The sequence below is a fragment of the Heterodontus francisci genome, chromosome 27 (assembly GCF_036365525.1).
Source record: "Heterodontus francisci isolate sHetFra1 chromosome 27, sHetFra1.hap1, whole genome shotgun sequence".
NCBI classification, from domain to species: domain Eukaryota; kingdom Metazoa; phylum Chordata; class Chondrichthyes; order Heterodontiformes; family Heterodontidae; genus Heterodontus; species Heterodontus francisci.
In genome coordinates this window covers 40,296,397-40,321,216 of record NC_090397.1, presented here as the reverse complement: position 1 = coordinate 40,321,216, position 24,820 = coordinate 40,296,397, and the positions used below count along the sequence as shown (strand labels likewise).

General features: G+C 42.4%; 1 pseudogene; it reads left to right on the top strand.

The window, feature by feature from the left end:
* The first annotated feature begins 8,360 nt into the window (after positions 1-8,360).
* LOC137384939 (tetraspanin-7 pseudogene) lies at positions 8,361-9,458 on the top strand (annotated as a pseudogene).
* Positions 9,459-24,820: the final 15,362 nt, after the last annotated feature.

The following is a 24,820-nucleotide window of genomic DNA, read 5'->3' as shown; positions in this document are numbered from 1 at the left end:
GGCTAACATTCCAGCCAGACCACAAATGATTAAATATCCCTGATTATATCACAAGCAATTAAATATCCTGACTAGATCACAAGTTATTGGAAGGGCATGTACTATATCATATAGATATGAAGAGAAATCACATCACGATCAGTGAGGTGAAATCTAACAGCAACTGCAATTTGCAAGACACTCTGAATTTGGAATTGTTCAAATCAAACGTTACCAGGCTTAGACTGAACACCACAGTTCTGCTTCTTGAGAAGGATGGAATCATCTGCAGAGCTCCATTGAGAAAGCAAATTGCTGAAAATATTTGCTGAGAAGGTAATTAAAAATCCAATGTTAAAATGTCAGCATTTCTAGTAAGTATGGCAAACCAATCAGCCAAATCAAGGTGAAGCATGAGTTAAATATCTCCCTCAAAATCTTCCAGAAAAACTATCGGTTGTATTTGTGCAGTTGCTCTGGTTCTGAAAGCCCTATCTGAGTAATTGATTGTCCCAATCAATTAGTTTTGTCCCAGTTGGGATGGAAAGTTACAAATATCCCCCGTGTCCACTACAAGTATTCAAAGTGTGTCCTTCCAATATCAATTGGCAAGCTTATCAACTGGAGTAAACTTAATCTCATCCAAAACTCCGCTGCCCATATCCTAACTTCACTAAAAGTCACATTCACCTATCATGCCTATATTTGCTGACCTGCATTCTGTCAGAGGTCCCGGCTATCATATGAGATGTTAAACTGAGCCTGTCCTCTTGGGTGGAAGTAAAAAAAAACTCTCATGGCACTATTTCAAAGAAAAGTGCAAGAGTTCTTCCATGTGTCCTGGCCAATATTTATCCCTCATCTAACATCGCTAAAACAGATAGGATAGTAGTTTCCATTAGGCTGTACTGGTTTTCTTCAGTGCAATTCGTTTAAAATTGGCCAAGCCAGTGCAAAGGATGGAGGAATTTGAAGTTGAAATTACGTTCAGCACAAATTGTGTTTCTGTGATCTTTTGTGCAAGGTTAGAAAACATTTGACTAGAAGCAGGCTCCGCCTACAAAACTAGCCATGTCCTCAGATTGAATTAATCACCATCGCAAGTTTCTGCTAATTGCGCCTGTTTGAGGACCTTCAAGGAGGCTTTTAAAATTAAGCACTTTTTTAGGTGTAAGAACACTAATAGGTTCATTTTAAAAGCTTTTAAATATATTTCTTTTACTATACCAAGAAACTGACTATTGTACACCAATGTAATTAGTAGGCGGTGGTGTATAGTTTTTTTAAAAAGCCATTTAATTAAAGTTAATTAAAATTAGGTTACACACAGGTGGTGGATTGGACACTGAATAAAAATGCTTATTTTATTATGATAAACCAATTTTCAACTGTCTTAATAAAACTGCACAGGTTAACACACAAATATATCAAGGAATAATTTTTAATGTAATTTTTAAAAACAAAGTTATTCTAAAACTCTGCCAAATTGCACTGGCTCATGGCAAGTTTTACATTCGGCAATAAGCAAATGAGTTTCAGTGAAAACTTGAGCAAAAAACGTTTGGATACTAGCACAATTTTGAATGCAATTTGCGATGGATTGCCGAAGGCGCCCAAAGCAGAAACTCTTGGCCATTATCTGATCATTTTTACATTGATGTTTGTGGGACCTTACTGTGCACAAATTGACTGCTGTGTTTCTTATATTGAAGCGGAGACTACACTGTTGACTGTACAAGTGCTTTGGTAGATTCTGAGGTTGAGCGGCACTATATAAATCTAACATTTTTTATATTGGTTTCGAGTCTGGCAATGCCTCAATTTTAAAATTTGCATTGATATAGTGCCTTTAACATAGTTAGATGTCCCAAGGCACTTCACATAAGCTTTGTCAGAGTTAATTTGATACTGAGCCACATAAGCAGATATTAGGACAGATGACCAAAAGCTTGCTGAAAGAGTGTCTTAAAGCAGGAAAGAAAGGCGGGAGAGGAGCGGAGCGGACCTGTGGGGAGAATGCCGAGCGCGGAGCGTATAAATCGAGCCGAGGATCGAGGCCCAGTCTCTTACCTTCTGGGAGCGGAGCGGAGAGGAGCAGAGCGGACCTGTGGGGAGAACACCGAGCGTGGAGCCTATAAATTGAGCCCGAGGATCGAGGCCCATTCTCCTATCTTCTGGGAGCGGAGCGGAGAGCAGTCAAACCTCTTCCAGCGCGCCAGAGTTTTTGGGAAAAAAAAGCCAACAGAGATGTCAGAGGAGAGCTGCAAGGTGATTGGTTGGTGAGTAGCAGCTGTTAGTGTATTTAAATATCTTTTAAAAAGGGGAAAGTTTGTTTTTTGTTGGAAAAAAAACTCTGGTGATAAGGTGAGTATTACTAAAGTGTTTTTTTTTAAGGACTTTAGATTGGAGTGGGTAGAACAAGGCCCCTAGTGTAATTAGTATTTTTAAATTCAGGGAGTAACGAATTAATCTAAGGGTAAGTCATGGCAGTAGAGCTCAGCCGTGATATGCTCCTCCTGCGCTATGTGGGAAATCAGGGATGCTTCCAGTGTCCCTAACGACCATGTGTGCAGGAAGTGTATCCAGCTGCAGCTACTGGCTACCCACATTATGGAGCTGGAGCTGCGGGTGGATTCACTGTGGAGCACCCGCAATGCTGAGGACATCGTGGACAGCACATTAAGTGAGGTGGTCACACCGCAGGTAATGGCTGCACAGGTAGAAAAGAAATGGGTGACCACCAGACGGAGTAGTAGGCGCAGGCAGGTAGTGCAGGAGTCCCCTGTGGCCATCCCCCTCTCAAACAGATATACCGCTTTGGATACTGTTGGGGGGGATGACCTCCCAGGGGAAAGCAGCAACAGCCAAGTTTGTGGCATCACGGAGGGCTCTGCTGCACAGCAGGGGAGGAAAAGAGGTGGAAGAGCTATAGTGATAGGGGATTCTATCGTAAGGGGTGTAGATAGGCGTTTCTGTGGCCACAAACAAGACTCCGTTCCGAAGAAGGGTCACTGACCCGAAACGTTAACTCTGCTTCTCTTTCCACAGATGCTGCCAGACCTGCTGAGTGATTCCAGCATTTCTTGTTTTTGCTCCAGGATGGTATGTTGCCTCCCTGGTGCTGGGGTCAAGGATGTCTCGGAGCGACTGCAAGACATTCTGAAAGGGGAGGGTGAGCAGCCAGAGGTCATGGTCCATATTGGTACTAACAACATAGGCAGGATGAGAGATGAGGTCCTGCAAACTGAATATAGGGAGTTAGGCAGAAGGTTAAAAAGCAGGACCTCTAGGGTTGTAATCTCAGGATTACTCCCTGTGCCATGTGCTAGTGAGGGTAGGAATAGCAGGATAAGGCAAATGAATGCATGGCTGAAGAGCTGGTGTAGGAGGGAGGGCTTCAGCTACTTGGATCATTGGGATCTCTTCTGGTGCAGAGGTGACCTGTACAATAAGGATGGGTTGCATCTAAACTGGAAGGGGAGGTTTGCTTGTACTAATCAGGAGGGTTTAAACTAGTCTTGCAGGGGGGTGGGACCAAAGTAGTAGTCTCTCCGATGAGATAGTTGAGGCAAATGTAGAGGTTAAAGCGAGCAAGTTCAGTAGGCAGGCCGGGCAGGGGCAGGACAGGGAGCGTGGAAGGTCTAGTAGGCTAAACTGCATTTACTTTAATGCAAGAAGCCTTACAGGTAAGGCAGATGAACTTAGAGCGTGGATCGGTACATGGGATTGTGATATTATAGGTATTACGGAAACATGGTTGAGGGATGGGCAGGACTGGCAGCTCAATGTTCCAGGGTACCGATGCTTCCGGCGTGACAGAGGTGGAGGTAAGAGAGGAGGGGGAGTTGCACTATTGATTAGGGAGGACATCACGGCAGTACTTCGAGAGGATATCCTGGGGGGAATGTCCAGCGAGGCCATATGGGTAGAACTTAGAAATAAGAAGGGGGTGATCACTTTGATGGGATTATACTTACAGGTCCCTCAATAGTCAGAGGGAAGTGGAGGAGCATATGTGTAGGGAAATCACAGATAGGTGTAGGAATTATAAGGTTGTAATAGCAGGTGATTTTAACTTCCTTAATATTAACTGGGACTGCCTTAGTGCTAAGGGATCAGATGGGGAAGAATTTGTTAAGTGTGTCCAGGATAGTTTTCTGAAGTAGTATGTGGATGGCCCTACTAGAGCAGGGGCTACACTCGACCTCCTCTTAGGAAATGAGGATGGGCAGGTGGTTGATGTGTCAGTGGGGGAGAACTTTGGGACCAGTGACCATAACTCTATTAGCTTCAAGATAGTTATGGAAAAGGATAGGACTGGTCCTCAGGTTGAAGTCCCAAATTGGGGGAAAGCTCATTTCGATGGCATCAGACAGGAACTCTCAAAAGTTGAATGGGAGAGGCTGTTTACAGGTAAAGGGACGTCTGGCAAGTGGGAGACTTTTAAAAGTGAGATAGGAAGAGTTCAGGGCCGGCATGTTCCTGTTGGATGTAAGGGCAAGGCTGGCAAGTTTAGGGAACCTTGGTTCATGAGGGATATTGAGGGTCTGGTTAGGACAAAGAAGGAGGCATATGTCAGGTATAGGCATCTGGGATCAAGCAAGTCCCTTAAGGAGTATAGGGGATGTAGGACTACACTTAAGGAGGAAATTAGGAGGGCGAAAAGGGACCATGAGATTTCCCTGGCAGATAAGATAAAGGAGAATCCTAAATGATTCTATAAGTATATTAAGAGTTAAAGGGTAGCTGGGGAGAGAGTATGTCCCCTTAAGGATCAGTGTGGTAATCTATGTGTGGAGCCACAGAAAATGGGCAAGGTCTTAAATGAATACTTCTTGTCTGTATTTACCGTGGAGAAAGTCATGGAAGCTAGTGAGTTCAAGGGAGGGAACAGCGATATCCTGGAGCATATCAACATTACAAAGGAGGAGATGTTGGAGGTTTTGAAGCGCATTAAGGTGGATAAATCCCCAGGGCCTGACCAGGTGTATCCTAGGATGCTATGGGAAGCAAGGGAGGAGATTGCTGGGGCCCTGGCAGAGATTTTTGTATCATCGCTAGCCACGGGTGAGGTACTGGAAGACTGGAGGATAGCTAATGTTGTGCCTTTGTTTAAGAAGGGCAGCAGGGATAAGCCAGGGAACTACAGGCCTGTGAGCCTTACATCAGTGGTCGGAAAGTTATTGGAAGGGATTCTGAGAGACAGGATTTATATGCATTTGGAAAGGCATGGTCTGATTAGGGATAGTCAGCATGGCTTTGTGCGTGGGAAATCATGTCTCACGAATTTGATTGAGTTTTTCGAGGAGGTGACGAAGAGGATTGACGAGGGCAGGGCAATGGACGTTGTCTACATGGACTTTAGCAAGTCCTTTGACAAGGTCCCGCATGGTAGGCTGGTCTGGAAGGTTCGAACACAAGGGATCTAGGGTGAGCTAGCAAATTGGATACAAAATTGGCTTGGTGATAGTGGAGGGTTGTTTTTCAGATTGGAGGCCGGTGACCAGTGGTGTGCCACAGGGATCGGAGCTGGACCCTCTGTTGTTTGTCATATATATTAATGACTTGGATGTGAATGTAGGGGGCATGATTAGTAAGTTTGCAGATGACACCAAAATTGGTGGTATAGTGGACAGTGAAGAAGGTTGTCTAAGTTACAACAGGATATAGATCAACTGGGAAAGTGGGCAAGGGATTGGCAAATGGAATTTAACGCAGACAAATGTGAAGTAATGCATTTTGGGAAGTTAAACCAGGGCAGGACATATACAGTGAATGGCAGGGCCCTGGGGAGTGTTGTTGAGCAGAGAGACCTTGGGGTGCAAGTACATAGTTCCCTGAAAGTGGCAACACAGGTAGACAGGGTGGTGAAGAAGGCATATGGCATGCTTGCCTTCATCGGCCGAGGCTTTGAGTACAAGAGTTGGGACGTCATATTACTGTTGCACATAATGTTGGTTAGGCCGCATTTGGAGTACTGTGTGCAGTTCTGGTCGCCGCACTACAGGAAAGATGTGATTAAGCTAGAGAGAGTGCAGAAAAGATTCACAAGGATGTTGTCTGGTTTGGAGGGCTTGAGTTATAAAGAGAGATTGGATAGGCTGGGTCTGTTTTCCCTGGAGCGAAGGAGGCTGAGAGGGGACATGATAGAGGTATATAAAATTATGAGAGGCATAGATAGGGTAGATAGCCAGAGTCTGTTGCCCGTGGTAGGGTTGACTAAAACTAGAGGGCATAGATTTAAGGTGAGTGGGGAAAGGTTTAAAGGGGATCAAAGGGGTAAATTTTTCACACAAAGAATTGTGGGTAGCTGGAATGAGCTGCCTGAGGAGGTGGTGGAGGCAGGAATAGTAGCAACATTTAAGAGGCATCTGGACAGGTACTTGAATGAGCAAGGCATAGAGGGATATGGAATTAATGCAGGCAGGTGGGATTAGCATCAATAGGCATTATGGTCGGCATGGATGCGGTGGGCCGAAGGGCCTGTTTCTATGCTGTACTACTCTATGACTCTATAGATGGAGAGGTTCAGGGAGGAAATTCCACAGCTGAGAGCCAAGGCATCTGAAGGTATGGCTGCCAGCGGTGGAGTGATTAAAATCAGGGGTGTGTAAGAGGCCAGAATTGGAGTAGTGCAGGTATCTTGGAGGGTTGTAGGGCTGGTGGAGGTAACAGAGATGGGGATAGAGCATAGAGGGATTTGAAAACAAGGATGAGAATTTTAAATTGAGGCGTTGCTGGGCTGGGAAACAATGTAGGTCGGCAAATGTAGGGGAGATGCGTGAATGGAACTTGGTGTGAGTTAGAATGCAGACAGCAGAGTTTTACATGAGCCCAAGTTTGTGAACGGTTTGGTTTAGCCTCAGACAGTTACCAGGGAATGGAGTATGTGGCGGAGACTGAAGACAATGGTTTTGGTCTTCCCAATATTTAGTTGGAGGAAATTTCTGCTCATCCAGTACAAACAGCGTGACAAATCAGAGATAGTGAAGGGGTTGAGAGTGATGGTGAGCTAGAACTTGGTGTCTTCAGTGTACATATGGAGCCTGATGTATTTTCAAATGACATTCCCGAGGGGCAGCATGCAGAAGAGAAATGGGGGAGGGGGGTGCGGTGCAATGATAGATTTTTGGAGAACTCTTGAGGTACTGGTGCAGGAATAGGAAGAGAAGCCATTGCAGGTGTGTCTCTGGCTACAATTAAATAGATAAGAATGGAAGCAAGCGAGTGCAGTCCCACCCAGCTGGACCTTACATTGGAAACGTTAATAACACCGTGTATCAGTATCGGTACATTAGTCTGACAATGGAACGAAATTCACAAATTTTTGAGTACTGTTTTAAAGAAATGTATAAACTTTAATTCTGATATTACGGTATTAATACATTTTGCCCACAACTGCGGGATTAGGTTATCAAGAAAACATACAGTTTACGACATGACATCAAGTTACAGGTCAAATGTGGCAAATGTAAGTCATCAATAGATACGTAAAGATATTTTTGACCATTCAGTAAAATAGGATCTATAATATTCAATAATGACGTGATTAAAAAATGAACTGCAAAAATATTTCCGTTTACAAGTTCCTTTCCTAAATGAGAAGAAACCGAATCAAGATTTCGCACAGACAAGCACATATATTTGTTTGAGAAGGAAGTGTGGTGCGCAGTACAAGAGGATTTTTTTTGAAGACCAGTGCTTTAAATTCCCACCGTCTTATGTTTATCTCGCTTCTCCAGCCGCACCATCTTTTCGGAATGCGGAATTCTCGGGGAAAGCATTCAGCAATGCAATGTGCAATGCTCCGTGTTGCACAATACATTCAGAAACAAAGGCTGTAGCTATTTACTGTTGGCCATCCAACTATTTCCTATTAGCTGCTAACAAACACCAATAACTGCGCTAAAAATAAAAGTGTTTAGAGTAGAGCTTCCATTTCGTTGTGTGTTGCTTGATTTATATTTGAAGTTGTAATTTATACCGTGCAGGGAGCCGATTGTACGAAATCTTGCAGGTGGCTGTAGCTGAAGTCAACCGATTGTAATCTAACCAGCGTCAGAGATGCATTTTGTTTCTTTGAAGTAATGGTTTCTGCTCGCCTCTTGTTTTAGATGTGATAAAGGGTCAGTTTAATTACCAGATGGACTTTGATTTCTTGCGGTGTTGGTGAAATCCAGGTTCATCCCCTCTCGATTTAGAGATAAGGCGAGCGTCTCCTGGTCGATATGAGCATCCAGCGCCTTAAGTGGTGTGCCTGTCCGCACCATTTTCGATGTGATTTAACTGCCATCCTTCATGTCACGAAGTTGTGACTATTAATATCATCCTATCAAATAAAACGATGACAAACGAGTTACCCATATGATGCTCTTTCGAGGATGAGTCCAGTGTCTAGAAGGCAGGATTCGCTGGAACTGGTGAGCAATAGACTGGACAGGAGGTTGTCATCTCCGGGGGGATCCAGTGTGCCAGTATTTGCCAAGGCTTATCCCAGTGAGTATGTCCGCAGGAGCTCTGTAGCTGGATTGAGTGAATGTGAATTACCAGCCTATCGTGATGCCATCATCGTCTGCGAGGTTGTGCAACGTGATGCCGACCAGAGCGACACTTGTCTAGAGCAAACAAACCGAGCCCAAGAGGAATCTCTTGCCTCCGAATCCTCCCATGCAAATTGCAATTATAAGATCTTGAATTTTAACTCTTGTAAATACCAGCCGGTGAAGATCAGTAAAGGGACAATGGCTTTGCTCAAACTGTCCTTGATGGTTTTCAGCTTTATTTTCTGGACGGCTGGTCTAATGATGTTCACAGTTGGCATCTGGGCAAAGATCTCGCTCGGCAGCTACCTGGAGTTGTCCACGAATGACTACCCCAACACCCCCATCATCCTTCTCGCCACGGGAGCTGCTGTTCTCATCTGGGGCTTCCTTGGATGTTTCAGTGCTGCTACAGAACACAAGTGCCTTCTCAAGACATACGGAGTTTTCCAGATAGCGGTCCTCACTGGAGGATTATCAGCTGGCCTCTCTGGCTTGTTTTACCGTAAAGATATAGCCGAGGGATTTCGGAATGGTTTGAGTGAAGCCATCCAGGTGTATGGAGAAGACGAGGAAAAGGCCAACGCTATAGACGACATTCAACGCACCTTGGATTGTTGTGGGGTAGAGAGCTACAAGGATTGGGTTTCCTCTCCCTGGTCTGAAGAGCAGTTTGGAAATGGTTCGGTCCCCCTTAGTTGTTGCACGATGCGAAGGGGATGTCAGAACAATCCAGTCACCTTAGATGCCCGGGGCATTTACAAGGACGGCTGTTTCAAGAAAATTTACGATTTTGTCAATGACAACATGTTTCACATCGCTACCGGGGCGCTAGGACTGGCGGTTGTGCAAGTGATCGGGATCGTCTTGGCGTGTTTATTGGCTTCAAGAATTCCTAACCCTGAAGTGCGGGAAAACACGAGAAGTGCTCCACTCTGATACACCGCCAGTGCCCGGGGTCTGGCCTGTGGGCATTTCCCACAAATACCATGTTAATATTTTCCAGGACCCCTAATTTTTCAGCATATATTTATAATCTAATATTTAGGATAACCGAATACCTTGCCAAGTTTTAGGAGATTTACAACTTGAATGTGTATACCTTGATTGAAGTAGGAAAGAGTTTAAAATAGGATACTTATTAAAAATTATGCTTTCAGGATTAAAATGAAATAAATTATTGGCATAAGTAACCTGCTAGATTTACCGCATTACATTAGACGGGTTGCAACAAGCCTTTTTGGGGGTCCTATGGGAAAGCAGGAATGTTTTTACAAATAACCCCACTCTCCCTGATAAAAATCAGACTGGGTTTATTTAGAAGGGTGCAGGCAATGTGCAGTTGCAAATAACGTGGCCAATCCACACTCGCAAACTGTTCCAAAATTCCAAAAGCTTTTATTTCAAGGGAGACACGAAAAATAGGCGGTGCACCGCTAGTAACAGAATTACTAAGGATGCGAATTCAGTCAAAAGCGAAAATGATATTAAAACTGGAACTCAATGTTTTTCTGGTTCAGGCATGATCATCTGAAGTAAGGTGTTAAACTCCACAGCAACAAGCAGGGCTGCTAAGATAGCAACAACAACTAGCATTTATATAGCGCCTTTAACATAGTAAAACGTAGCAAGGTGCAACAAGGGTATTAGGTTACAAATGAACGAAAAATCTGAAGCTGTAACCCCTGTAACTGCAAGTGCAGTCAACCATATATCACCAATGATAAATTCATCTTAAAATTAATAACAAAGTTATATTTGCACACATTTTGCAGTTTTCACGGCAATCTATTTCGGCTGCTTCATCTATTTCGTCTGATTGCTCTGTCGAGATTTTGAGCTTGAATGTGATCCAGCCCTATTAGTACCTTCCCCGCTCCCCCTCCCTCCCCAGCAAAACTTAAATTAATGCAAGTTAGTGGTGCATCAAGTACTATCGCTAAGAGTTCATTGGATCCTATTAAATATTGAATGCATACAACATATAATCGACGGTAAATGATTATTGTTTATTTAGTTGTTTTGCCATATTTTTTCACTAATTTATAGAAAACGAATTTACGGCATGATATCATGGGACATTACTTATTCTCACATTGAACAACTTCTCCTTCAACTTCACTCACTTCCTTCAAGTAAAAGGTGTTGCTATGTGTACCCACATGGGTCCTAGTTATGCCTGTCTTTTTGTGGGATATGTCGAACATTCCTTCTTCCAGTCCTACTCAGGCCCCCTCCCCCAACTATTTTTCCGCTACATTTATGACTGTATCGGTGCCGTTTCCTGCTGCCGCCCAGAACTAAAAAACTGTATCAACTTTGCTTCTAATTTTCACCCTTCTGTCACCTTCACATGGTCCACCTCTGACACTTCCCTTCCCTTCCTCGACTTCTCTGTCTCCATCTCCAGGGATAGGCTGTCTACTAACATTCATTTTAAGCCCACCGACTCCCACAGCTTCCTCGACTACACATCTTCACACCCTGCCTCCTGTAAGGAATCCATTCCATTCTCCCAGTTTCTCCGTCTCCGATGCATCTGCTCTGATGATGCGACCTTCCATGACAGTGCTTCCGATATGTCTTCCTTTTTCCTCAACCGAGGATTCCCCCCACTGTGATTGACAGGGACCTCAACCATGCCAGGCCCATTTCATGCACTTCTACCCTCACCCCTTCCCCTCCCTCCCAGAAGCATGACAGGGTTCCCCTTGTCCTCACTTTCCACCCCACCAGCCTCCAGATCCAAAGCATTATCCTCCACCACTTCCGCCACATCCAGCGTGATGCCACTACCAAATGCATCTTCTCTCCCTTCCCCGTCAGCATTCTGAAGGGATTGTTCCCTCCGCAACACCCTTGTCTACTCCTCCATTGCCCCCACCACCTCGTTCCCTTCCCACAGCACCTTCCCCTGCAATCGCAGGAGGTGTAATACCTGCCCATTTACCTCCTCTCTCCTCACTACCCAAGGCCCCAAACACTCCTTTCAGTTGGATCAGCGATTTACCTGATCATCAATGCGTTCGAGGAACAGCATCTCATTTACCGATTAGGCATGCTACAGCCTGCCGGACTGAACATCAAGTTCAACAATTTCAGAGCATGACAGGCCCCCACCCTTTTATGTTTAGTTATTTTTTCTTTTTTAATTGTTTATTTTAGTTTTTTTTAGTTTGTATAGTTTGTTTCTACTGTGCCTACCCACTGTTTTTTTTTAATGTTTGTGCTTGGAGTGCTTTGTGCTTTACAGTCAATTCACACCCTCTCTGTACTAACGCTTTGTCTTTCAGCACACCATTAACATACCGTTTGCCTTTGTTCCATGACCTTCCGGTCAGTTATTCTCTGTGATCTTGTCCTATCAACATCTCCTCTTTTGTTATCTCTTGCCCCACCCCCTACTTTACTTGCTTAAAACCTTTTACATTTCTAATATTTGTCAGTTCTGATGAAGGGTCACTGACCTGAAACATTAACTCTGCTTCTCTCTCCACAGATGCTGCCAGACCTGCTGAGAATTTCCAGCATTTCTTGTTTTTATTATGTCATCAATGTTGGCTGGATGACCACAAGGAGTTTTCTATGTTAGTCCATTAGAAAACATTGCAAAAAATAACCAGTGTAACTAAAACATTGAGAAATCTGTTATTGCAGAAAGAAAAGTCTAATTTGTATAAATATTTTTTTTAAACTCAGTGATTTTATTTTGTTTACATTCTCAATTGCTCAAGAATGCTACTGGAAGACGATTGAGAATGAAACGATCCCAATTATTCCCTTTGTTAACATACCATAATAACAAAAACATCATATTGGTTAATGCTGCAGATCAATTTTTATCATTTTTAATAAAACATACAGAGTAAGTTATAAGTACAAACATCAGAGAAAACTTAAATATTCCACAGATAAACTAATGTCAAAAATAATTGTTTTGAAGTTTAAATTTGAAAAATGGTAATATAGTGCACAAGTTTCCTTAGCAAGTACACTGAACTCTGCCAAATGTGAATAGTAAGGTTACAATTGAGCACATGGTGGTGTACACCTTCCTGTTAGCATAGTTAGTGTACTGATTCATAGCATTGACCTGAGAAACAAATAGCAGAAGTATATAATGGAGTTTTATCTGTTCTTTTCCCACTACAGTTCTCTCATTCTCTCAAGGTTTTCGCTCATGTGTGGTGGTTATAGAGATACAATTAGATGGGCCATTTTCACAGGCACTGGCCAAGTGTGTGTGTGTGTGTGTGTGTGTGTGTGTGTGTGTGTGTGTGTGTGTGTGTGTGTGTGTGTGTGTGTGTGTGTGTGTGTGTGTGTGTGTGTGTGTGTGTGTGTGTGTGCTTTTCTCTTGTGTTGAAGGTATGTAGCAACATAATCACAAATGGTGCTCCTATCCTTACCTAATGTCTATAATGTGTAGTTTCCAGCAGTGATAACGGGATAATTGTCAAGGGTAGGAATCCTAACTAATTAAATATTGATAGGACATGCGTGCAGAGGATGTTTCCTAAATGTAAGTTTGTAACTAATAAATCCTATAGAGAAATCAGGTGAAACGTCTTTACTCCGAAGTGGTGAGAATGTGGAACTCGCTACCAAATGGAATGGTTGAGGTGAATAGCCTAGATGCATTTAAGGAGAAGCTAGATAAATACAGAAGAGAGAAAGGAATAGAAAGCTATGTTGATAGGATGTGATGAACTAAGGTGGGAGGCATCTTGTGCGGAGCATAAACACCGGCATAGACCTGTTGGGCCGAATGGTCTGTTGCTATTCTGTAAATTCTATATAATTCTATGCATTTTCTCCTTCCAACCCCACTGAAACACTGAGGCCATTTTGGGGAGTTCCTTCTGCCTCAGTGGAGCTTAAAACAAACTTTTAAAAAATTTAATAATGTTCATAACAGCCAAAATTAAGCTGAGACCATGAAAACCAACACAATGAAGAGAAAAAAAAAATGACAGTTCTTAAATAGTGTTCACTGCTGCAATTCCAAAATATTCAATGTTCACAATGCTAGCATGAGACAGTAAAACTTCTAAAAAGACACTATCATCCAAAAACAACAAAGGAAAAGAATACCAACATTTTAACTGACAGGCTTCTAAATAATACATTATTTTAGAAAATACATTGGCCTAGGGTCAGCAGCATATGGACAGTACTCGCTGTTCATTTCACTTACAGCTGCACACAGACTTTGTGGACTTTTGGGTGGCGACTTACCGTCATTGGGATTTCGAAACAGCGCTGTACTCTCTACAGGGGATCTGGGGCCTGTATGAACAGGTCAACAACAGATTGCCTCTTCAACCAATCAGATTGAAGAGTCTTTTCTGAGGCAAGCAGAGTATAAACCAGGAAGTGTATATTAGAATAATTAATTCAATGTAAAATCAAATACAGAAAGTGAAATAAAGAGAGGGAAAGAGAGATGGGATTAAGAGAGATAAAAGAGACAGAGGAATCACAGAATCGTTACAGTGCAGAAGGAGGCCATTCGGCCCATTGTGTCTGCACTGACTCTCCGAAAGAGCATTTCCCTCAGTTCCATTCCCCTGCCTTTTCCCCATAACCCTGCACATTGTTCCTTTTCATATAATTGTCTAATTCCCTTTTGAATGCTTCAATTGAACCTGTCTCCGCCATGTTCTCAGGCAGCACATTCCAGACCTTAACCACTCGCTGCGTGAAGTTTTTCCTCATGTACTTTTGCTTCTCTTACCAAATACTTTAAGTCTGTGCCCTCTCGTTCTCGATCCTTTCACAAGTGGGAACAGTTTTTCTCTATCCAGACCCCTCATGATTTTGAATACCTCTATCAAATCACCTCTCAGCCTTCTCTTCAAGGAAAACAGTCCTAACTTCTCCAATCTATCTTCATAACTGAAATTCCTCATCCCTGGAACCATTCTCGTGAATCTTTTCTGTACACTCTCCAATGCCCTCACATCTTTCCCAAAGTGCAGCGCCCAGAACTGGACGCAATACTCTAGCTGAGGCTGAACTAGTGTCTTATACAAGTTCAACATAACTTCCTTGCTCTTATACTCTATGCCCCTATTGATAAAGCCTAAATACTATGTGCTTTATTAACTGTGCTCTCAACCTGAAAGAAGAAAAGACTTGCATTTATATAGCACCTTTCATGACCACCACATATCTCAATGTTTTACAGTCAATGAAGTGTTTTTGAAGTGTAGTCACTGTTGTAATGTAGGAAACACAGCAGCTAATTTGCACATTTTGCATGCAGCAAGCTACCATGAACAGCAATGTTATAGTTAACAGACAATCTTTTTTTAATTATGTTGATTGAGGGATAAATACTGGCCAGGACTCTGGAGATACACCCCTTCTTTTCTTTTAAATAATGTATGGGATCTTTTACATCCACCTGAGAGGGCAGACTGGGCCTTTGGTTAACACCTCATCTGAAAGACAGCATCTCCGACAGTGCAGCAGTCTTTCAGTACTGCAGTGGAATGTTGGCATTGACTTTTGTGCTCACGTCCTGGAATGGGACTTGAACCTGGAACCTTCTGACTCAGAGGTGAGAGTGTCACAAATAGAGCCACTGCTGACTAAGTAAAAAAAAATTAACTTTAAAATTTACATTTTTTAATCAACAATAATTAAATTCTGAAGGAATAGAAAAGTAGGTTTTCAGTACCAGAGAAGTTGTTTAGCAGTAATTAAGACTTGCCACACAGTATAAAAATTCACTTACACTTGAATGGGCAAGCCATAACTTTTTCTGGTTTGTTTAATGCATATCTAGTGGGTAGGTCCCACAACTTCACCCCCTTCATATGTTTCAAATCCAAATCTTTTGGCAAGGTACAAGTGTAGCAAAGCTTGTGGAGGAGCAAAGTTTCTCTGACAGCAACTTCTGATTCTTGCATTTAACTGCACACGGGTGAACACCAGAAGTTGCTGTCCGATTTACTCCTTAATACTGGTGAGCGCTGATAACCTTACCAATATTCCTATCGCAAAATCCGGGCCATCACTTATATTCTTTGAATTTTGTCAGGTCGACCCTTGTTGGTGAGTCAGTGTGCAGTTGTAGGAAACATAAAAAGAAAAAAATGGTAAAATCAGAAATAAGAAGAATTGAACACAAAACTATGGTCCTTTATTTACAGATATAATAGTTTTACATTTCTATTCGCTATGAAATTTGTTTTTATAAAGTTTTACCTTGTGACATAGATTTAATCAGTTCAATTTATTAGGTCTCCATGGGGAAATATTGGAGCTGAATATCAAATTCTAGTATATCATGTTCCTTGCTTAGTTAGGTAATTTATGTTTAACAGATCAACTTGGGCCAAAATCTGAAGTTGCATCAATTGCTTTGGACCTAAAAGTTTTCAGTACAAATCTTTGGTAGCTTTAATATTCACTATGCATTCCATTTACCTTAAACACTCCTAAGTACTAGGGAAATGTTAGAAACTGGACATAAAAATATGTTTGAGTTGCTGGACGTAACACTGCATTATGCCTTGATGATAATTAACATTTATTTCGAGCATGGTGCTGGCCATGCTGAAGTTTCAGATGCAAGCTCTTTATGGACCACAGATACATTCTTGGGGATCAGTAAGTATTTATACAGAAGTTTCCCTCAGTGGATTAAATGGGTGAGGTAGTGTCCATGATCATACATGATCTATGGAAGGAATGGGTTTGCTGGGCTGAAGAGGTTTTTACTTTGTTCCATGATTTCTTGCATCCTTGTCTTAACATATTCAATGTAGTTGATGTCGCAATGCAAAACAGTTGCGAATTTCAGACTGATTTTCTTACAGAATTTCTTAGCCTAATGTGGCTCACCAAAATTATTGATACGTCCTTATTTAACAGAAAGACTGTGCCTTTCTTCAATGAGTCCATAGGTTACATTATCATGAACAAAAATATTCATCAGGCCTGTTTTCTATGCCACTAGATAGTAGCAATGTGAAAATGGAATACCAAAATAAATAAAATAGCAATGGAATTCGTAGGAACAACAGTCTTCACAAAAGACTGGAGCTAATAATATTTAATTCTTCAGGAGTATATAACTTTTCTGCATAGGCAGTTACATTAATTGCCTGTATTGTCCATTTTATAACTTAGGAAAGTGGGGTTTCAGATGACATAGTTATAAAAACTATTTTAACGCCTAGAATTGATGCATAGTTCAGATTAACCTCAAAATCTTTCATAGCAACAGAGGCAAGCTGTTAGATTGGGAGAATCACATTGTGCTTTTAGGCATAGTGAATATGTTATATTGCCAACACTAATGTAGCTTTATAGAGACAGAACTGGATTTAATTGCCTGGCACGGTGGTGGGGGGGACCGTAAATGGTGAGGGAAGATGGGGGGTGGAGGAGGGGGGAGTGCCCTTCGTCTTCCTGCCGCCATACCATCTAGCCAGCAGCGGGGAAGGTGGCAGACAGCCGTCCCGTCCATAAGCTAATTGAGCTACTTAAGGGGCCATTTAAGGGCCCCTTCCCACTGTTGTTGGCATTTTATCAGTGGGGGGTGGGGGGGGTCCTCTGCTGTGTGGGGAAACTGCCAGGTAAACCCTGGCAGCCTCCCAGTGGGCTCGGGTGTAGGTCCTCCTAATTGGACACCCTTTGGCTCACCGAGGGATTTCCACCCCCCCACCCCCAAAAGGCAACAATGACACCATCTGATCTCATCAACACCCCCACCCCACACTGGGGCCTATCTAGCTGGCCCAAGCACCTCCAGACCCCACTTACCTGGTTGGGAGGGTGTCCACTTCTTCCAGGTGCAGTCCTGAAAGTGGCCACTGCTCACAATGGCGCTGCTGAGCTGCTGGCCCTCCAATTGGGATGGACAGCCTGGCGGCAATCAATTAGTTGTCTGACCCCTGTAAAATACGTTGGGGTCCCCCACAGCTTTCGGGCCTGTTGTCGGGGCCCCCGCCGCAAGAACAAAATTCCAGCCAATGTTACTGCATTCCATTGATGCTGATTATATTTTCTCTGCTTTTAAAATATACTTTCAAAATTTTGAATAACTCTGCATTGTCAGCCATCTAATAAATAGTAATCTGTGTTCAAGATATTTCATGATCAAAGTAAAGTCAATGTGACCTGTGCATGTAAAGGGACAGCATCAAACCTTAAATATAAAGAAGCAATAACCATTAAACACACACAGACAGAATTTAACATTAACAATTAACTGAATGGTACATGCCTTCAGTTGCATAAGTGTATGTTTTAGCACTGGAGATCCATTCCTACTATAGTTACTATTGCAAATACATACTGGTAAGATAGACAACAACAGCAGAAAATGCTGGAAATACTCAGCAGGTCAGGCAGCATCTGTGGAGAGAAAAACAAGAGTTAACCTTTCAGGCCTATGTGACCTTTCACCAGATCTAGCAGAAGTTAGAAATGTAATAGGTTTTGTGCAAGTGAAAGGGGGGAGCTGGGTAGAAGAACAAAAGGGAAGGTCTGCGATAGGTTGCAGGGCAGGAGAGATTAAATGACAAAAGGTTTCATGGTACAAAGCCAAAGTGGGTATTAATGGGACAAGTGAAGAAACAAACGATGCGTCTGGGTGAGGTGTAAATGACAGGATAGCAGCCGTCCGAACATAAAGTAAAGGGGTAAAGAAAGAAACAAAGGGTGGGGGAGTAAAAACAAAGGCAAAAAAACACTGAAAAAAATGGCATAGGTTATGAGCTAAAATTATTGAACTCAGTGTTGACTCCGGAAGACTGTAAAGTGCCTAGTTGAAAGATGAGGTGCTATTCCTCGAGCTTGTGTTGAGCTTCATTAGAACACTGTAGCAGGCCAAGGACAGAAAGGTCAGAGTGGGAACAAGGGGGAGAATTGAAATGACAAGTTACAGGAAGCTCAGGGTCGCGCTTGCAGACTGAATGGAGGTGTTCTGCGAAGCGGTCACCCAGCCTGTGTTTAGTCTCCCCAATGTAGAGGAGACCACAACGTAAGCAGCGAATACAGTATACTAAATTGAAAGAAGTACAAATAAATTTCCTCAACCAAGCATTCCCCCCCACCATGGTTGACAGGGCCCTCAACTGCATCCGATCTATTTCAAGCACTTTTGCTCTTACCCTTTCCCCTCCCTCCCCGAACCATGATAGGGTTCCCCATGTCTTCACCTTCCACCCATCAGCCTTTGTATTCAATGGATCATCTTCCTCCTTTTCCACCCCCTCCAGCATGATGGCACCACCAAATGCATCTTCTCTCCCCTCTCCTTTCAGCATTCATAAGGGACTGTTCCCTCCGCACACCCTGGTCCACTCCTCAGTCACACCCAACACCTCTCCTCTTTCCAAGGCACCTTCCCATGCAAGCGCAGGATATACAATACCTGCCCTTTAACCTCCTTGCTTCTTATGGCCCAGGGTCGCAAACACTCCTTCCAAGTGAAACAGCGATTTACTTGTACTTCTTTCAATTTAGTATACTGTATGTGCTGCTCGCAATGTGGTCATCTTCTACGTTGGGGAGATTAAACACAGACTGGGCAACTGCTTTGCGGAACACCTGCTTTCAGTCCACAAACACGACCCCGAGCTTCTTTGTTATTTCAATTCTTCACCTTGCACCCACTCTGACCTTTCTGGCCTTGGCATGTCACAGTGTTCTAATGAATCTCAATGCAAGCTCAAAGAACAGCACTTCATCTTTCAATTGGGCACTTTACAGCCTGCCGGACTCAACATTGAGTTCAATAATTTTAGATCATGACCTCTGCCCCCATTTGTTTCTATTATAGTGTTTTTTTTTTTGCTCGTTCATTTTCTTTTCCCCCACCCCTTGTTTCTTTCTTAATCACTTTACTATGTTGTTTGGACGACTTCTATCCATAGTGGGGATGGTGGGAGGGGGACTGGAAAATTCTTCCGGGAGAGGCCTGCCATGACTTCCGACACCGAAAAGGCCCCGCCCTATTTTACTGGCAGCGGCGAGGCCTCGGTGTGGAACCCCTGCACTGATATTTCTCGAGGTAGAAGGATATAGGGAGAATAACAATATAGTTAAAACAAAGCAAAACAAAAACAAAAAAAAGACTTGACACTTTCTTAGAGACAAATGTCTGTTTGCATTTAGAACTCTTCTTCTACTGTGTGTTCTGTGCATCCTGGCTCAGGTTAATGTTGATGATTCACTGATGTAGGTAACTTGAGTACTGGAATGTCACAAAATAAAAAAGGCTATTTTCAAAATTATTTAATCACAAATTGGTGCAATGAAGCAAAGAGTGATAAAATGCAACTTTCATTCTCCCCCACGATTCCCACATACAGCAAAGATGTGTTCTGGTTGCTATGTGTAGCAACATTGTAAATGTATTCACGAGGATTTCTCTCATCAGTATTTCTAATGAAATGGTAAACATTTTAAAAAAGGACAATTTTGTTAGAAACACTAACCAGAGGAAATCTTCATTAATGCATTTCTGACATTGCTACATATAGCATGCAGAGCAATTCATTCCCCATGTTGAGTTCCTGATTTCCACTGGGTTGGAGAGGTGCTACTTTGAGGTGAGGTATTTCACCAGGAGAAAATGGAGGTAAAAAGAAATTAGCATTTAATGTGCATCATTATCATATCTCCGCACAGTCAGTTCAGGACAATATATGTCAAATACCAGAAGCAGATTGTGACAAATAAGGAAATTTATGTCTTCATGTTATGTGTTTTCAGATAGTATAGGTAAATCCAATAAAATAGTTTCAGTCAGCTGTGTTCATGGGAGGTGTGTGTTAGTGTTCTATTGTTTTGTGACCAAGTTGGTATGTGGTGACCGTATATGCACCTGTCTGCATGCAGTCAGACCTAGTTATCGATTAATTGGGAAATAACTACTCTAAGTGGGGTTTCTTTGTTATTTCAAGGCATCTAAAACTACACAAAATACTGTACCATCAGGGAAATCCATTATAGGCATGAAACATCATCTAAGGAGAATGCACATAGGAAACAGTGATAGCTAGACATTAACACTTAACCTCACAAGGTATAGGATTAGTTAAACTTTCAGTTTGTTTATTTACTTGAAAAGAAATAGTTATAACATGAAAGAGGTCCCATACTATAAATCACAACTTGGGATATTAAACTCTGGCAAAAGCATCCAAATTCCCTGAGTAAATTGAAAGTAATATAATCCTTGCACAACATCTCATCTTGAGGTTTTCCAAGAGCCAAACCTAACAGCTTCATCCAAAAGTCATGCTGCTTCTCAGACCAAATAAATAATTCAAAAAAAGGTATAATAATTTCTTGTGGTCTGAGTTCATTATTGTGCTGTTGTGTATTGTGCTATGTCTTTTGGCTTTTGTGTAGTATTTAACCTGTAAATAAATTTCACCAAATAGTTTTAGCCTGTATCCTGGTCTAGCGGTGTTATTTTCCATTTCAGGAGAGACGGGAAAATATAGTGGGCATCCCATATATTCTCCAGAGAACAATATATGACTGAAAGGTTTAATTGTTAAACATGCACATGCTAGCCCATACAAGGTGTGTATAAAGATGCATATTTTGGTTCCAAGAAGTCCCATGAGCTCAAGCTCAAGGCTTTTGAAAGCGTAACAGGCTTCCAAAGGAAACATTTTTAAAGATATTTTAAACTCAAAATGCTGCTACAAAGGTAAATTTAATCATTTGTAAGCATTATATTTTGAATGATTTTTTTCTAAACTGTATTTCCAATAGTAAGTTCCTTAGTTCACTGAGAAACCAAGGTAATAGCTGAAAATATTTTCATTAAGCATTGGTTTCCGTTTTGTTATTTACTATTGGTAAATATTTGCCCATTTTTTCATTGATACTTTTTGAACTTTGCGATAGTTTTCATTCCCACTTTTTAATTGCATATTGCTACATCTGCAACCTCGTCAGTTGTGATTTGTGGCTGTTTCACAAACATGACTTTTGAGTTATAGGTGTAAGACATACTTCCAATATCAAGACTGAGGGCTCAAATGTAATGGATGCAAGCATCTGCTATATGTAAGACATTGGGTCAAATTCCATGATTGTGTTTATATTTGCATGGAAACTGCAATTAAGTGGACTTGATTAACTACGTGGATAATTTTATATTTTACACTTTTTAAAGTCTGAGATACTAAGAAATATCATGGCAAAAATGTTACTGATAGCAGGTACTGGAAGTAGCAGCGATATTGTGGGGGTGAGGGCATGTGTCTAGGTAGCTTTGGGAGTGTGGCCCCATGGGAGCACTGGAAAGGGAGTAGTGGGTCTGGCATGCAGTGGCATGGTTTTTGATATCCGAGAGGGCCAAGTAAAAGTGGTATGAAGGTCATTGCAAGGAAATAGAAGAATGGGAGAAAAGGCGCAAAATGAGAGCATTGCATGAGAAAGTTAAAGCATGACAGATAAGAAAAGAATAACTGCAAATAGTGGCTCTATAAGGAGCAAGGAGGGTGAACTTCTCTTCCAATGAGAAAGGGTAGAGAAACGATGGGTGGAGTACATCAGAAAGCTGTATGACAATGAAGACAGAAGTGAATTGGTACCATCAGAGGGAAGAGAAGGACCAGAGATAATAGAGGCACAAGTCAGTGCAGCGATTAAAAAGATGAAAGTAAAGAAAGCACCAAAAATACCAACGGAATGCCTGAAAGATCTGAATGATGATAACATTGGGATACTGATAGACCTCTGCACCAAAATTTATGAACAGGATTCATACCTGGAGACCTTATGCAGTCAATATTCATGAAGCTCCCAAAGAAGCCAAAAGCCCTCGAGTGTTCAGAACACAGGACAATGAGTCTCATGAACCATGTGACCGAAAATTATTCTAATAATCATTTTGGAAAGAAATGACCAATCTTTCGAACAAGCGATAGATGATTAGTCAAGTCAGGATTCAGACCAAAGAAAGGAACAAGAGAGGGCATCTTTAACTTGAGAACAGTTATTGAAGGATACTTGGAAGTGCAAAAATCTGTGTATACATGGTTTATAGACTATGAGAAGGCATTTGATAGAGTCTACCATCAGGAAATAATGGAGTACTTAAACAAACGAGAACTTGACAGAAATGATAAGATAATTCCGAATCCATATTAGAATCAGTCAGCGGTGATGAGAATTGATAACGGCTTGTCAGACAGCCTCCCAATCAAAGGAGGAGTGCGCAAGGGATGTATGATGTCCCCAAAACTGTTCAACCTGTACACTGAAGCTATGTTCAGAGACATAGAAGATTTACCAGCTTGCAATATTGGTGGGTTGAACGTCGACAACTTGAGGTAGGCAGATGACACTGCACTGATTGTAGAATCAGAAGAGGCACTACAGGAAATTGTGAACAAAGTGAGTGCAAGGAGTGTGAACATGGATTAAGAACGAATGTGAAGAAGGCCAAGACAATGGTGATAAGCAGAGACCTAATCCCAGAAGTGAAAATTGAAGTAAATGGACAAGTCCTGGAACAAGTGAAAAGTTTCACATACCTTATGCAGATTATGGCAGACGATGGGAGATGTGACTGAGAGATCCGGAGGAGAATTGAGATAGCCAAGACCAGCTTTGTCAGAATGAAGGATGTGTTAACATCAGAGAAATTGAACTTGAATCTTAGGAAAAGAATGCTGATGTGCGACATTTTGCCATCTATGTTCAATGCCTCGGAGACGTGGACAACAAACAAAGAGACTACTGATAAGCTGAATGCATTTGAGATGTGGACATATAGGAGGATGTTTTGCACATCCCACACAGACAGAAAGACTGATGAGCAAGTGTGGGAAATGGCTGAAGAAAAGAAGAAATTAGTGCATAACATCAAAGAGGGAAAAGTACAATATTTCGGTCACATCATTAAAGCAGAAGGTACACAGAGACAATGTTTGGAAGGAGAGATCGACGAAAATGTAGGAGAGAGAAGCAGAGGCAAAAATGGATGATTGATATAATGGACTTTTTTTTATTCATTCGTGGGATGTGGGCATCGCTGGCTAAGCCAGCATTTATTGCCCATCCCTAATTGCCTTTGAGAAGGGGCAGCACAGTGGCGCAGTGGTTAGCACCGCAGCCTCACAGCTCCAGTGACCTGGGTACGGTTCTGGGTACTGCCTGTGCAGAGTTTGCAAGTTCTCCCTGTGACTGTGTGAGTTTCTGCCGGGTGTTCCACAGCCAAAGACTTGCAGGTTAATAGGTAACTTGGCCATTGTGTAAATTGCCCCTAGTGTAGGTAGGTGGTAGGAGAATTGAGGGAAGGTGGGGATGTGGTAGGGAATATGGGATTAATGTAGGATTTAGTATAAATGGGTGGTTGTTGGTCAGCACAGACTCGGTTGGCCGAAGGGCCTGTTTCAGTGCTGTATGACTCTAAGGTGGTGGTAAGCTGTCTTCTTGAACCACTGCAGTCCATATGAGGTAGGTACAGCCACAGTGCTGTTAGAAAGGGAGGTCCAGGATTTTGACCCAGCAACAATGAAGGAACGGTGATATAGTTCTAAGTCAGGATGGTGTGTAGCTTGGAGGAGAACTTTCTGGTGGTGGTGTTCCCATGCATCTGCTGCCTTTGTCCTTCTAGGTGGTAGAGGCTGAGTTTGGAAGGTGCTGTCTAAGGAGACTTGGCGCGTTGCTGCAGTGTGTGTTGTAGATGGTACACACTGCTGCCACTGTGTGTTGGTGGTGGAGGGAGGGAATGTTTGTGGATGTGGTGCCAATTAAGCAGGCTGCATTGTCCTAGATGGTGTCGAGCTTCTTGAGTGTTGTTGGAGTTGCACCCATCCAGGCAAGTGGAGAGTATTCCATCACACTCCTGAATTGTGCCTTGGAGATGATGGACAGGCTTTGAGGAGTCAGGAGGTGAGTTACATGCTGCAGGATTCCTAGCCTCTAACCTGCTCTTGTAGCCATGGTATTTATATGGCTACTCCAGTTCAGTTTCTGGTCAATGGTAACCCCCAGGATGTTAATAGTGGGGGATTCAGTGATCGTAGTGCCATTGAATGTCAAGGGGAGATAGCTAGATTCTCTTTTGTGAGAGATAGTCATTACCTGGCACTTGTGTGGCATGAATGTTACTTGCCACTTATCAGCCCAAAGCTGGATATTGTCCAGGTCTTGCTGCATTTCTACACGGACTGCTTCAGTATCTGAGGAGTCACGAATGGTGCTGAACATTGTGCAATCATCAGCAAACATCCCTACTTCTGACCTTATGATTGAAGGAAGGTCATTGATGAAGCAGCTGAAGATGGTTAGGCCTAGAACACTACCCTGAG